The following is a 511-nucleotide window of genomic DNA, read 5'->3' on the forward strand; positions in this document are numbered from 1 at the left end:
CACCTCCTCTATCTTCCTGGAAGTTATTATCATGTAAAAATCTACATGCAAGCCTTAACTGTGTGGATAGTACACATATTCAGTATCATGAAGGGAAGGACTGTACAGACGTGAATTGCTAATTCTGTCATTATTCCTCATGGGTAAAATAGGAACATGCTATGGTCACAAAAATTACAAAATTACAAAATACAGTCGGAGTGAATGAGGAACGTAAGTAAAAGTTGTTTTATTCAAGTGCAGTTTAGGCTGACGTGGTATTTACATGCTGTGAAAGATTTAATAATACAGACCGGATCAACGGGAAAACAGTGAAAACGCATTCGGATAATAAATTTGGGACGAACGAGAAAGTCAGAGAGTGAGTGAATGTATTTGCAGAAACAAGCCATGAATACATAATATTGTTTCATCTGCTGGAGTTCCAACATAGGTGTGTGTGTGATATATATTTGGCTTGGGTAGACTTGACTCATGGGGAAGATGGTCTTATGAAATATAACGAGGCAGA

This window comes from Penaeus monodon, chromosome 31 (genome assembly GCF_015228065.2).
Source record: "Penaeus monodon isolate SGIC_2016 chromosome 31, NSTDA_Pmon_1, whole genome shotgun sequence".
Taxonomy (NCBI): domain Eukaryota; kingdom Metazoa; phylum Arthropoda; class Malacostraca; order Decapoda; family Penaeidae; genus Penaeus; species Penaeus monodon.